Below are 13,964 nucleotides of genomic sequence, written 5' to 3'. Positions count from 1 at the left end.
TGTTTTTGTTTTTTGGTAATGAGCTGACTATAACTTCATTGGCAGGCCATAAAAAAACTGTATAAAAACTCAAAAACAGTAATAAGTTTTGTTTACAGCAGCTACCTGGAGCTAAAAAGTTCATCTCAGCTTTGTCTTATCTAACAGTTATCTAAAAGTTATCTATTATCTATGCCTAATAAGCAGCACTAATAATAGCACCCCAAAGAGAGTCTCAGGAGGATGGAATTACTGTGCTTTGCAAAGATCAATAAGATTTCTTAAATGAGCATGGCTTAGATTCATCCTTAAAGGATGTTACAGAACTGAAAAACAGAAAGGAAAAGAGAATTCCAAACTAAACACTGAGATAAAATTATCTTTTGAGGCCAATCTAGGCTATGTAGTGAGACCTGACACATACCCTAGAGGTGGGGTAAATAAGGGGTTGATGTGTTAAGATGGGAAAGTTGAAATGGGAAAAGAAAGGAAAGAATGTTGGGCAGGAATTAGATTCTGGAGCACTGGAACGCTGGGCTGAGGAGCTAGACTTGTGATTCTGTACCAGCCCTGGGAAATGAAAGGACTAGCCGCTCTGAGCACACGGGGGCTGAATTATTACGGAAACTCTCAGCTGACCTCAAACGGTTAGAAAGAAGCCATCACACTCTGAAAACTTTCATTTAAGAACAAGCAAGGGCAGGTCAGCGCATAGCTTATTATAAACATCCAGGCAGGGGAACTTCCTAGCAGCTGTCTATCTCAGGAGAGGTCAGTGGAAGGCCTACGGAGTTCTAATTCAGAACTTTGTAAGAGAAGGTAACAAGAATGAAAGGCTAAGGTCATATAAGGTGTGTGCATTTTTATTCTAAATTATGGTACAAATTTATATTTGTCCCCAGAGGCTAAATACTCCTGCAATAGGCATTTTTAAGGTTTTTCTGCCATGAAGAGTGTAAAATGACATAATGTGACTCAGCATTGAGTCTTCTTATGTGTATGAGGCATCTGTAGGGACTGTGTGCTATGTGTATGTGCGCGTGAACTGCATGTTCCTGAGAGGTTCTCATTTTTATACAAGGGAATTTTCCTTTTCATGCTATTTGTAAAACTTTTTAAATGATATTAATTGCTAATACGCACTGAACTTTGCTTTCAACCCATATAACTCCCATTAACAGCCCTACCAAGTGCATGCTATGATGACCCACAATATACAGATTCACAAGGTATACTGTAAACTGCACGGCTGGGATTCAAAACCAGCTACCCATTCCACACTTGTAACCACTTCAGCTGGACATGTCAAACATTCCAAACTGTAGCCCCCTTTTAGTATATGCATTATATAATATAATAATTTTATCACTACTGTTATGCTTCATTTTCCTCAATTTACCATATGAAATGTTGTAGCACAAATTCTAATTGGTCTTAATAATAAAAACTCGGAGTCAGCTATGAGGGGGTGAAAGCTGACGGATCAGAGAAGCAGAGCAGCCAACCACTGGAAAGGGGTATCCTGTCCTTAGACTGTCTCCTCGGACTGATTGCACAGACTGCAACCTCAGACTGACAGCTTCAGACAGCGTACTATCTCAATGAAACCTGATTGCATGATATTCCTTATATTCCCCTTTCCATTAAGCCATATTCCTTCCTGTCTCTACTACCTAGTGCTGGGATTAAAAATATGTGTCTTCCAAGTACTGGGATTAAAGGTGTGAGCCACCACTGCCTTGTTCTGTTTCTCTTTTAGACTGGATTGATTTTCTGTAGCCCAGGGTGGCCTTGAACTCACAGAAATCAGTCTGCCTCTGTCTCCCAAGTGCTGGGATTAAAGGCGTGCACCACTACTGCTTGGCCTCTATGGCTAACTAGTGGCTCACTCAGCACTCTGATTTTTCTGGCAAGTTTTATTTGTTAGATCACAAACAAAATATGACTAGAAAAGGTAAAATTTCAAATACACACTAAAAGGTAACAGTGAAAGCTGCTGTACACCAGCACCTGTTTCACCTTTATTAGCTCACAGCTACTTTGTTTCGTCCACACTGCCCAACTGACTTTAATTATTACTATTAAAAGATATATATTATTTTCTCCATAAACACTTCAGTAATTGTCTTCAAAATGTTTCTTAAGATAATATCACTATTGTAGGTCCAAAGTAATAATTCTATATGTTTTAAATTAACTTTTTGCTTGATGTGTTTTTCGAGATGGTGGTCTCACTTAGCAGGCCCCTGGCTGGGTTAGAATTCACCATGTAGCTGAGAGCCATGAAATACTGCTACTCCTCCTTCCCTTATCTCCCAAGGGCTGGGTATGTACAAGCTACCCTGCCCAGTATTTAATTAAGTACATATTTAAAAAGAGAACCTTAATAAATACTAATCAAAACTATTGTCTACATTTTCCCAGTAATATCATGTCTAGTTGAGTTTTGCTTTTTTCTTACAATATAAAACCAAGGTGAGTAAAACAACTCCCCTATGATTAAAAAGGAGAAATGGGGAAAGGATTAAAAAAGGCCCAGAAAATAGTATACCAGCTGACCTCATCCCCATTGCTGCCCCGGAACTTATATAGCTACCCCCACTCAAACCGTAGGGGTGCTGACGTGTGTGGAAGGACATATGAAGCTCACTTCTTTGTGCATTGGGATCCACTAACTGTATGGGCAAGACACTGGCGGCAGGAGCTAAGATGGGAAGATGAAGAGATTCTCCAACTGATCTCCTTGTTTAAATGAGCCCAGTGTTCTAGACACTGACAGCAGACAGGAACAGAGTCCTGGAAGGAGGGAAGGGCCACGAGGCCTTGTCTGACCTCAGAGCAAAGCTGCTCTCCCTCCAGCTTCAAATCCAGTCTTCTCAGTGCTCTGGAAGCCATACTTGTCGGCTGCCTCTACCAGTCTGCTTCTACTCTCACTAGCTCCTGATAACAGAAGTTCCAACTGAACACTGGCCACAAGTAACTTCCACTGTCTAAAATATGCACTTGGCAAGAATGGGTATCAGTTCCATTTCTGAAAAGTAACAAACTCATGGTATAAGGTTGTGTCACCAAAGCTCCATGAGCACACCTGAGCCAAACAGCATGAGGCAGAACAAGTTTATGCAGACAGATGCTACTCTGTAACTCACATTATTCTCTGAGATGTATTATTACTCTAACACATTAGAAACAAAACACAATAAAGCAACAGTACAGAGCCAGAAGGTGTGTGAGCAGCCACAGCTGCTCCTCCGATGCGCTGGCCTCATGCTCCCACTCTACAGCGGGAACTTGTCCTCAAGACAGATGCTTGCCCAGGAGCCCCACCCCACATTCACAAATACCTACGTAGTCAGAACATGCTGCCCTCTCTCTTCATAGCTGTTGCTGTCCTGTAGGCCTGTGGATAGTTGGCAAATAAGGGGCAAGGTCCCTGAAGACACATTACCACACAGAGATGATGCAGGTTTCATGCCCTGTGGCTTTAAAGATTTTCATTCTGAAGGAATTTCACATTTAACCTACGAAGTTATTTCTTAGAAGTTATTTCCATAGATGATCTACATGCTATACTGTATGCTACTCAGAATTGCCCTGTGACCGTACCTCGGTATCCAGTTTTCTGAATTCTCACGTGATTTTTGAGCCCTAGAAATATTACCATTGCCAAACAAGACATATTAAAGCCCTAAACAAGTTCAATCACAAAGTGAACTTTGTAGTTTTGAACTTTCAAACTGCCCCAATCTCATTCCTCTTCTATACAAACACACGAGTGCGATCATTAGATATAACCTCACAGGGAAGAAACTACATTAGCTATGCTAAGAATACCACTCTCCACAGAAAAAAGCAAGCACCCTGAAGACAACTGCCTTGCTCCCAAGCCTTCAAGATCCCTTATGCCCCCATATCAATCTTAGGAACTAAGCTAGGCTTCCCTTTACCCTTTATGCTACACCACAACTTCTTAAAGGGGATAAACAAAACAACACTCCTGCCTAAGTATGTGGAATATCTAGCACTGCACCTTGAAAGATAATCCTACCAGATAGCTTCAACAATTCTACTACTGAAAACGTAAAACCTGGGATTCCCTAGAGCTAACAAGACTTGGTTTTAAGCATAAAGGGACAGACCTGAAATAGATTCTGCTTACCAAACCCTAGCAATCCCCCATGCAGTGCCAAGTTTGAAATGCACCAAGACCCTGACTGTTTACCCCACTCTACTTTAATATGTCTGAATTGGCAGGAATCCAAAAGACAGTTTGATTATCCCAAATATACCACCCACCTCCTCCAGACCCCACGATCAGTATGGCTTGCCTCCAAAGACAGGGTGCCATCCTCTTCTGAGAAGGGTGTGTAGGTCTTTTCAGGTTCTGTATCTTCAGGCCGGATCCCATGGAGGGGCAGCCCATCACTGCCATAGCCAGAGGAAGATGGCAAAATGCTCACGGTGATGCCACCGACAGATAAATCACTCTGGGAAGTAGGCAATATGGGACCCTGGAGGGACACTTCACCCACGTGGGTAGCTTCTATGTGAACAGGGTCTACTGACTGTTTTAGTATTGATGAAGCAACAGAATACTTAGCAATCCAAGAGCCTGTGGGAGGGGCACTCAGAACATTCTTGGTTCTTCCCCCTACACTCCATCCCTCTGAAAGTTGGTCTTGATTTCCTATGTCAAAGGGGTAGTCTGTCCCAGGCAAAGTGCTGCTCTGAAATCCAAGCAGCGTGCTTCCCTGTTCCACTGCAGTCTCTCCTTGCAAAGGCAGCAGCACAGCCCTGCTGCTGCAGGATGCTGTCCTCGGAAATTCCACCAGTTGGCTCACAGACTTCTCACAGTTCCTTTCCGCTGGGTTATCAAGCAGGTGAGCAATGACTGTCATACCCTTTTCCAGGGAATCCCAGACCCCTCCAACAACTGATGACTCATCCTCCAACAAAAGGTGAGCAGTTTGGATCTCTGCTTGGAATCTCTCCTTTACCTGCACAATCATCCCTTGATCGCCCACCCCTGAGCTGGGAGCTGAGTCTCCAAGCAACAAAATGTCTGATGGGGGATGCTCTGCCCCTCCCACTCCGTGCTCCTTTGGGAGACTGGCTGTGAACTTGGTTAGGGTTTTAGTCTCTTCAATGACTCCAGTGACTTCCAAAGGCTTCTCTTTGTGAGGTGCTTCTAGAATAGGGGTTTTCTTCCCTCTCCACTTCCTTTTGAACCGAACCCTCTTCTTGGGAGATATGGGAGCCTTCTCAGGAACAGCTATGGACTCTTTCGGCTCCTTAACACAGCCCAGTGAATTTCCCATTTCTTTCCTCTCCCAATCTCAGAAAAAAATGCAGTTAAATCAGTCCTTGGATCCCAGAGAAATTCCGATGTCGGCTTCATCGGATTCGATGCACATTTAAAAAAAAAAATTTAAAAAAAAGCCCACTAAGCCGGCCATCCCTCCTATCCTTTCTCCTCCCTCCCCGCCTCTCTGTCTCTTCCAGCCGCTCGCTCGCTCGCTCGATTCAGACAGCCATCTTACAGGCTCAGAGCTGCAACAAGACAAATTTCAAAGCATCTCACTGCAGTTCAGAAATCACTTGACCTAAAAGCAGACAGAAACCGGATTGGCTGCTGCTTCCTCTCTCTAAATATGAGGTAATTGGAGCACTGCCCTCAGTAACACAAACAGAACGCAAAAAGGAGCTAGAAACCAGGGAGAGGGAGGAGGAGGGGAGAACGTAAGAGTAAATGGAAAAGGGAGGGGAAAGGAAGAGAGGTACCCTGGAGGAAGGAGGAGGGGAACAATATCAAAGAGGGGGAAAGCAAACCAGCTCAGCTAGTACTAACCAGCAAGGGGAAGGGAGATGAGACCGGAGAAGCTGCAATTATGGCTCCCAAACTCCAAAACGAAATACGTTTTAATCACTGCTCCAAGATGTCCAAAGGAGAATAGCAAGTAAGATATACGTAATCATATTTTAACCTAAGAAAGACTAGAGCTGATTCCTTCCATTAAGAAAAGGAAAAGGGGCATAGACAATCTAATCTCCTGTGGCATATATGACCATTTCCAAAGAAAGAAAGAAAAACATCCATTAATTTTGATGGCCATTAACACATGGATGAAAAACCTGGAAATCGATTTATGAGTATAGTATGTTAAAGCTTGATGGATGGGTGATCACTTGCTAATAAAATATAAAGGCCAGGTCACCAACAGCATTTGACAATTGTTCATTAGTAATCATCAATGCTGCTTTTACCAAAATATGACACTACCATATTTGAAACACTATGTATGTGACAAATACTGTAAAGGTGTGTGCGCGTGTGAGTGCGCATTATCCTGTTTCTTGCATCAACCATGCGAAGCCCAATTTTGTAAGTAAAGAAATTCAGATTTAAGAAAGCGGATTAACTTGTTCAAGTTTAAATACGTGACATCACCAGGCACAATCCTTCTAAGACTTCATTTATGCAGGCAACATGGTTTATATCGGTAATCTCAGCACTTGGGAGGCTAAAACAGAAAGATTTCAGAGCAAGTCTGAAGCTAGCCTGGGTTATTGAGTGAGATCCTGTCTCAAAAATACCTAAAGGATAAGAGAGACCTTTCATTTCAGCGCCATTCTAATCACTAGAGGGAGGGAAATCGGCTCTCAGCCATATGAAACAAGAAGATACCCCCACAGTTCTAAACCAGCAACTGGACTCTGCAGTTGAGCAACAAAGAAATCTAGCACCTGCTGCCAATTGGGGGAGGGAGTAGTGGCGGCAGGACTGAGACTCAGGTGATTTGCACTCAAACTGAAACAGGGAATGAAGTCTGAATTACATTTAAGTGAGCAGCACAGACCACACCCTGTGCTACCGGCAGGGTTCCACTACCCTGGTGTTTTCAGTGCACTGTCTAACAAGTGAGAATGCACTACAACCCAAAGGTTGTCTCTGAATGGAATGGAGAAAAGAGCTATGCATGTTTCTTCTCTGTTGTAGCTTTTACCCCTTTCTGTTTCCACAGTGCTGCGAATCAGAGGGCCTTGTACTTGCCAGAGGCAAGTGCACCACCACTGAGCCACCCCTCCCTGTGTAATGGGGTTTTGTTATACTGTCCTGGCTAGTGTTGAACCCCTGAACTCAAGGAATTCTTTGTCATGCCAGCTCTGTGGCCTTGTACATGACAGAGACGAGCACACCACATTGAGCCACACATCCTCAATGTGTGTGTGTGATAAATGTAAGGGTTTTGCTATGTTGTTCTGGCTAGCATTGAACCCCTGGGCTCAAGGAATTCTCTGCCATGCCAGCTCTGTGTAAGCACTAAAAACTTTTATCAGCATAGCCCTACCCACCTTCCCTGAAGACCTAAAATGAACCTTCTTGGAAGGAAAGATGAAAGAAACCCTCAAGCCCCTACTCCTGTGTAGCGCTCTTGAGGCTGCCCCACCTACTTCAGCAGCAGCCTCTCCCCTAAGCCTGTTGTTAAAGATGAAAACAAAGCTGCAGCGCCATCTTATGGACAACATGAAACACAGCAAGGAAGAGCATGGAAAACAGATTTAGTAAATCAGTTCCCCAACAAAAACCATGACAATACAACCAAGTTGTTAATGCAGTCACCAAACCTTTACAAATCCAATGACGAAAACAGAAATAATGGAACTTTTAAGCTGCATGCAGCAAGGTATAAGCCTGACTGTCATCAATTACATATACGCAAACAAATCGCTGAAACAGATCAACCTGGGACAAGAGAGACAGCAGCTTAATTATAACTGTCACTGCTGTGGGGTTTCTCTCGGAGCTTATGGAAAATATTTGCTTCTGTGCGCCTATTCTTTTCTAAATATCTGCATATATCAGCTGTATCATTTTCTTCTGCTACAGAGAAAAACTGGTCAAGATGGGAACCGAAGTTTCAGTGAGGTTGAACTAGGTTCAAATCCCACCTAAGCTAAATGGCTTAACTAATTTACTCAGTTTTTCAGATTCCTTACCTATACAATGTGGACACTGCCACCTACATAATGGGGATGTAGACAAGACTAATGATACAATGTCCATAAAGCACTCCCATCCGATCTACAGCAATTCCTTTTATTACCATTTATGCCTGGAGCTAAACAGTAGGAGCCATCCCTAGCTCCCACAGAGATCCCAGCACACGTTTTTTCCTTTGACTAGATTCTAAGGAAACCAAGACCCAAAGTTTAGAAACTTGTGTTTTGTTCTTAGAGGAGGCTGCTTCCGCTGTTTTACTAAGTTAACTCTGACCACAGGACTAACCTCTCTATGAAGCTTCTCCTGGTACAGCCTATGAACACATGGCTGTACCTCTGGGAAACTGGACTTTTGAGATTTACTTATAATAAAAGTCTTTTCCTTTGGCTTTTTGTAATTAGCCATTTATTACCCATAGTTCTACTTGAGAGATAATCAGAGTTAAAGAGCGCATCTATTCATTCACTCTATGTACATGAATGGCACCTTATCATACCCCAAGTGCTGAGCACTATAAAGCACATAAAATGTATGCCTCAAAGAGAAGGAGAAACAATCAGTTGGCATGGTGGTTTATACTTATAACCCTAAGCACTGGAGAGGTGGAGGCAGGAGGATCACAAGATCAATAAGAGTCTGGGCCACAAGACTTTCTCTGGAGGGAGGTTGGGAGAGAGAAAACTAAAAGTTCTCAACACCACAAAATAGGCATGAACAAACCTAAAGAAAAGGAGTTCTGTTATTGCTATAAAGGCACATGGCCCAAAGAGGCCAGTTGGCCACTCTATTCAGTTTCCTCACTTGAGCGTGCTAATAAACAGCCATCATTTTTCTGGTTAACCTACCTTCACAGCTTTTAGATGATCAAATTCATGAAACAATCCATCCACTTAATGAATATTCATTGGGTGCCTATTCTATGACAAGCAAAGACAAGGAAGGCAGGCACTGTCAGTGCTAAGCTTACTCCTAGTGCAGGAATCAAAAGCAAACCAACAAACAAGAAACATGCAATACGCCAAATAATTATATTACCTAACAAGTATTGTAAGTCATACAGTAGTTTCGAGAGCAATTTGTAGACAAGCTATAAGCAAGAAAAAGGAAAGGAGTGGTGAGATAGCTCAGCAGGTTAAGAGATGTGCTGAGTAAGGTAATCCACCTAAATCTGATCACTGAAAGCCCTCCCACATAAATGTGGAAGAGAAGCAACTGTCCTCTGGCTCCATATACAACCTGGAAACTGCAGTCGAGGGGTCTATTCCCAGACTCCTTCCATTAATGGAAGGCCACATACAGACAGATGTTCACTGCAACAATGAGCAGTTTGTTTATATAATTAAGTAATAATCTATGACAACGTACGTGTGGCACAGCTGTGAGGAGTACTACTCATGTCACACTCTGGCAATCAGTGCAGATGAACAAGCCAGGCCACCCTTCACCATCACTGACAAAACCCACAAAAAAAGGGGGGCTGGGTATTTAGCTCAGTAATAGAGCATGAGCCTTACATATAAAAGGCCGGAATGGGCACATTGAAAATATAAAACATACAAATATTAGCACATATTGTTTATGACCCCAAATCTGCTGTAAAGACACAAAAGCATTTAAGGAATGATATATGTCAACTTCAGAAGAGCATTTACCATGGGCAGAAGAAGGTTTTGTTTCTTTAAAGAAAAAGAAGGAAAAAGTATCTGAAGTATAAAGAACAAAATATTAGCCTCTGTCTCATTGTAAAGTGACTACACATAAGGATTGCATATGCTTCTGAGCCCTCAGAATTTTCATAACTAAAAACACAAGTTGAAATGAAAGAACTCCAACCACTTAACACATATTTTTAAAATGTGTCAAAAGTATTTTAGAAACTGTAAGTCTCTCTATAAAGATATTGATACTACCAATCTCATCAGTACTAGCAAGTTTTAATCTGGACCTAGCCTCTATTTCAACAAAAACCACCATCTCTCATCTGTATGTACACAAACATCAGTGTTCTCCTTCATCAACACCAATGGCAAAGGCTGAATAAAATGACTATTTTGTGATCTCCTAACATCTAACAGCGCTACTTTGTGTGTTTCTACGTATACTCACATATAGTAACAAGATACTACAATATATATGTATATACTGTAATCTTGATAAGAATCTAATAATTATATATATAAAAAAAAAGAATCCACAAAGTTCAAGCCAGACAAAACCCTAGCATAGAGAAGGGTAAGCGAACAGAAAGCTCCACCCTTAACCAGAAGATGTTATTTGCAGTTATGTCAGCGAGAGAGGAAAAATCAGTTTTCTGGGCATATACACCAACCACACTCCAGCGCAGGGCCCATGCTAGGGAGCAGTTGGTCAGCACAAAACGGAATCTACTTTTTTGTGTGTGTATGTGAGGGTGGTGGTTGTTTTGTCTTTTTCATTTGTTTTTTTTTTTTTCTTTCTACTGAGAGAGAAAGAACAAGAAGTTGTGTGGGGGAAATCTGGGGAAGTTGGAGAGGTAAAATAGTACAATCAAGATATATTATATGAAAAAAGACAATAATTTTTCCCCCCGAGACAGGGTTTCTCTGTAGCTTTGGAGCTTGTCCTGGAACTAGCTCTTGTAGACCAGGCTGGTCTCGAACTCAGAGATCCACCTGCCTCTGCCTCCCAGTGCTGGGATTAAAGGCATACGCCACCACAACCCAGCTGGCAATAAAAAATTTTAAAAGAGATAAATTGTGGTAGAGTGTCCTGTTGGCCTGGTGCCAGAGAGACAGCAAGCAACCCCCCACCCCTACCCCCACTAGCCATAAATAACCCTCTCTGGTCCACACCTGGCATAGCTCCGGAGTTAGCACCCCGCCCTAATTCATCCTTTGTGTTACAGATAGATACCTTTAGTTGCTCTACGCAAATCTTGTCTAAGTTTCCCAAGAATACAAAGCCTATGCAAAACTTGGTTAGGGGCATCTGAAAAACGGTGGTACCTTATAAATCAGGTATTTACACTTGGTATTGTACTTCTGGAAGCTTCATTCAGGCTGTTTTGGGATATGGAAATCTACTGGCTAAAGTGTAAACATAGAGAAAAATAAAAACGCCAGGAGCTAAGGGAAAGTGCTTCAGTCCACCGAGACTGGGCCCCTGTGGCCACAAAGGTTAAGTTAATTCTCAAGGTGTCATTGAGTATTCATTTCACGAACCTGCATGAACCCAAACACCAGTACTGTGATACCCACAACAAGAAATGAGAGCATTAACTACACAAAGACTATTAACTGCCAAGCCAGATGGCTTGAGCTCAGTGCATGGAACCCACAGGATAGAAGGGGAACTCCTGAAAGCTGCAGTCTGAACTCCATGTGCACACTGTGACACGGGTGTGAGTGCATATACATGCATACAAAAATAAAATCTAAAACAACAATAAACCACATCGTTGTTTATAATAATCCCACACCCAAAGGGGGGGAAGCCCAAATGCCATCTACTTCTGAAGATGTAATATAACAAAATACTAAAGAGCAGTGAAAAGCTGACACATGCCAGGAGGTGGTGATGCACTTTAGAGGCAGAGACAGCCGGATCTCTGAGTTCAAGGCCAGCCTGGTCTACATAGAAAGTTCTAGGGCAGCCAGGGCTACAGACAGAAACCCTGTCGGGGGTGGGGGACTAGGGAGGTGGGAGTGGAATTCCAATGTACCAGGCATAGTGGTGTAGTCCTTTAATCCTAGCACTCAGGAGACAGAGGCAGAGAGATCACTTTGAGATCAAGATCAGCCTGGTCTGCATAGAGAGTTCCAGGACAGTCAGCCAAAGCTACAAAGAGAAATCCAGTCTCAGGAGGGAGGGGGAAGAGAGGGAGAAGGGAAGATATTCTAAAGCTGTGCCTATGAGTCTCAGGTTTAGATCCACGCTAGCAGTTTACAGGCAACACAGGGACAGAGGACATTGTTAGAAGATATCCCAGGAATGCTATCAGCATCTTAATAAACTCTATAAATGTCCTAAATTCTTCAACAAATTGTACATGGGAAAAGATGGATTTGATACAATATATATGTAGACCTATTTTGGATTCTGAGTTAAACCAAGCTTTTTTTTTTAAGTGAGATCACTGAGGACATCATAACATTGATCAGACATGTGATAATTTTATGAAGTATTAAATTTTAAGGTATGAGGGGCTGGAGAGATGGCTCAGTGGTTAAGAGTGCTGACTGCTCTTCCAGAGGATCCGGGTTCAATTCCCAGCATCCACATGGCAGCTCACAACTGTCTGAAGATCCAGCTGCAGGGGATCTGACACCTTCACACCAATGCACATAAAATAAAGTTAAATAAACCATAAAAAATATTTTTTAAAAAATTTTAAGGTATGAACTTTTTATGACTTGCTTAAATGAAAAGGCCTGATCTTTCAGAGATACACACCAAACTATTTACAGATAAATGCATATAAGGTCTGAGCTGAGGCTTGAGGAGTGAATTAGGCTATAAAGGAGATCATGATTATGAGTTAATAATTCTTAAACTAGATGTGGGGTATGTGTTAATTCTTTACTACATTTTTTTCTATTTCCATAAATGAGTGAATTTCTTCTAACAAAAAAATATGTTTGTGGAGCTGGAGAGATGGCTCAACTACTGAGAGCACTGGCTGCTCTTGTAGGCGAGCTGGGTTGAACTCCCAAGCACTTACATGGTGACTCACAACCATCATAACTCCAGTCCCAGGGAGTCCAACTTCCTTTTCTGGCCTGGCATGTACAGACAAATATGCAGACAAAATTCCCATATCCATAAAATAAACAAATTTTTCAATTAAAGAAAATGTGTTTGTTGTATTAGGTATGGCACACGTGGCCTCCTGCCTGCATGACAAGCAGCCTGCTACCCAGCGACACCCTCAGCACTGCAGAGCTGTTAATGGAGAAGACAGCTCCCTGGTGAGGGTCTGGGAAAGCAGCCACTCCACTGTGCCCCTCTCCCCATCACCACAGCTTCAACTGAGAGACACAGTTTTTCGTTCTTTGGCCTCTAAGTTTTCTCCTTTAAAGGAGAATTAGTTGCTGTCGAGGTAAACAGAGACATATCAGGTATTACTTCATATCTGTGCGCACAATATTAAGTGCTCACAATGACGGCACTTAATGTCAAAAAATTAACAGCAAACAATCCTACCCCCACAAAAGACTCTCTCTGTTCATATGAGTCTCAAGGAGGTAACTGCAGTCCTATGTAAAGGCTCAACAAAATTTTTATTTCTACTCTGAAGGGTACACTCACCCAGCTCAGGATACTGGTTATTCCTACACTCAAACCTTGGGTGTAGACACCACAAGAATACACACTAATTCTACACATTCCCAACCTTCCTCACGCTGCAGAACACCAGCACTGGCACTACACCAAAGTCCTAAGCAACGAGCCTGGAATCTGAGAATTTTCTCAGGGTCTAAGGAATTCTGAGCCACTTGCTGCTCTAATTCAACCGGAAGGTGGTACAATCTCTCCAAGTAGTATGTCACTCTGGCCTCACCCCTGTGCCTCTTCACACCTACTAGAAGATGCTCCCCTCAGCCAATCAGCCTACATGCAACAAGTGGATACCGAGAGTTGTGAGAAACAGCTATGTTAGGCCGGACTAAAAGTGATTTAAAAAGAACATTCTTTTTCCTAAAAGAGTGCTGTTCTTTTCTAACAGCAATCCAGACTTTAAAACAATATCTGCCAACTTTGAAAGAAATGGCACTGGAAAGGCCTTAAGAGCTGTAGATATTTTAGAATGCCACTGTTGTCACTACAAAAGCTCCTACAGGCTGTGTTCCCTGCAGCACACACAGACAGCAACTAAGGGGCAATGATTAACCAGCAGTGTTCAAAGGCCAGGTGAGGAGAGTCTTGTCAAGAGTGGGTTACGACTCTTCCCGCATCCCCTAACGTATCAGACAGACCCAACATCGCCCTACCCCTCATGCTGAGA

General features: G+C 42.5%; 1 protein-coding gene across 10 annotated transcripts in view; it reads right to left on the bottom strand.

The window, feature by feature from the left end:
* LOC119816258 (microtubule-actin cross-linking factor 1) overlaps positions 1-13,964 on the bottom strand; it is a 319,531-nt gene that overhangs the window by 169,944 nt on the left and 135,623 nt on the right. The window lies entirely within an intron of this gene.

Source organism: Arvicola amphibius, chromosome 6 (assembly GCF_903992535.2).
Source record: "Arvicola amphibius chromosome 6, mArvAmp1.2, whole genome shotgun sequence".
Lineage (NCBI taxonomy): Eukaryota > Metazoa > Chordata > Mammalia > Rodentia > Cricetidae > Arvicola > Arvicola amphibius.
This window is presented reverse-complemented; position numbering and strand designations above follow the sequence as displayed.